The sequence below is a fragment of the Aplysia californica genome, unplaced genomic scaffold (genome assembly GCF_000002075.1).
Source record: "Aplysia californica isolate F4 #8 unplaced genomic scaffold, AplCal3.0 scaffold00191, whole genome shotgun sequence".
Taxonomy (NCBI): Eukaryota; Metazoa; Mollusca; class Gastropoda; order Aplysiida; family Aplysiidae; genus Aplysia; species Aplysia californica.
In genome coordinates this window covers 482,722-484,402 of record NW_004797461.1, presented here as the reverse complement: position 1 = coordinate 484,402, position 1,681 = coordinate 482,722, and positions in this window count along the sequence as shown.

The following is a 1,681-nucleotide window of genomic DNA, read 5'->3' as shown; positions in this document are numbered from 1 at the left end:
CACACAAGAATCTTACTCGAGGCTGCGACTCTGAGTTCTGAATGAAAAAAAATCCGGAATTCATATTGTTTGTTCAACCGCCAAAATAATCGGGAAAGTATCTTATTAAATATCAGTTCCAACTAAAATTAAATTTAACTTTAGATGTGAATACATAAACACAAAGCAAAGAAGCAGAGATGTCAGTACTAGATCTACATGTTATAAATCTACCAGTGAGTCTAACTCTTTGGTAGAACATGACAATTATCATTTTTAAAATTTCACATTTGGCTGTTTTTGTTGGCCTTTCGCGGCCAGGTGCTGGTGTCATAATCGAGGTCACGATCTGATTAAAGGACGGTAAAAAGTCGAGGAAAAAAAAAACAAGCACATGCAGCAGTCAAGAGATTATTAGGAGTTAGTTCCCCTCACATTTGTGAGGTAGACTCCACCAGTGTTAGTTAGCTTACATAATCAGGGCTTGTGATTGATTATAACTGTGGCCCCAAAGGGGTGAACAGGGTATATGTGGCAATGAAACAGCTTTGACTTCTATGCACATGATCCCTTCAACTCTATTGGTAGACTCTTCCAGCCTCACTTTAAGCTTACTTAATCAAAGCTTGCGACTGCTTATGGGGTGGCCCGAGAGGGCCGTGAAACTGTTTTGAATGTTAGGCATACTGTTCATTGTTGATTACGAACGTCTTTTTACATTTAATTTAAGAGGTTTACGTTTAAGGATGAATTTGACAGCGACGATGTTTCAAAATTAGGAAGGGAAGCAGTGATTATTTGATTATTTAGACGCTTCGCCCCTGCCCTCAACAGTTATGGTAATGAGTAAAGCAACCCTGGTTGATCTATTTCGAAAAGAAACCACAAAATAAAGAAAAGGATGCTTTACCTTTTTTGTGTGTGCCACAAAATGAGAGATAACAACACCAAAATAGAGGCATGTTTAATTTTTCATGTCAGACATGGGAAAACAGCTGTGGCCTACATGCATTGTGAACTTTTCTCCAGGCACCCGATTTGTTTAACGCTAGGCCCCTATGTGCATTTGAAAAGTGAGACGTTTTCAATGGAGTTGATAATGCTTGAGCGACATACTACTACACACGACACACACACACACACACACGCACACCTCCATTCATCCGCAGACTCGAAGAGAGCGCGCTATATCCAGGGCTTTGAACTGAACATTGGGAATGTTTCCGTGTGCTCGGACTCTTATCTTCCCCAAGTGTTTTTGAGTGCTGAACTTACCGATAAGAACGTGGCCGTGTTAGGTAAAAAATTTGCACATTGAACCGAATGGACAGATAAAGGGATCCTGCGTGAGATGCCCTTATTACCAATCCTGGCGCCTGCGTACAGGTAAGTGAAACATTCAATTAGATAATATTTTCAAAAGTTGGAAGTGTATCTATCTATCTATCTATCTATCTATTTATCTATCTATCTATCTATCTATCTATCTATCTATCTATCTATCTATCTATCTATCTTGATTGTCTCTCCGTCTGTCCGTCTGTCTACTTGTTCATCTATCAGTCTTTCTGTCTGTTTCTTCACATATTAGGATCAAACACTAACACACATAGAGAGACAGAGTGGAGATAGTAAATATATATTATAAAATGTGTGTGTGTATATGTGTGTGTGTGTGTGTGTGTGTGTGTGTGTGTGTGTG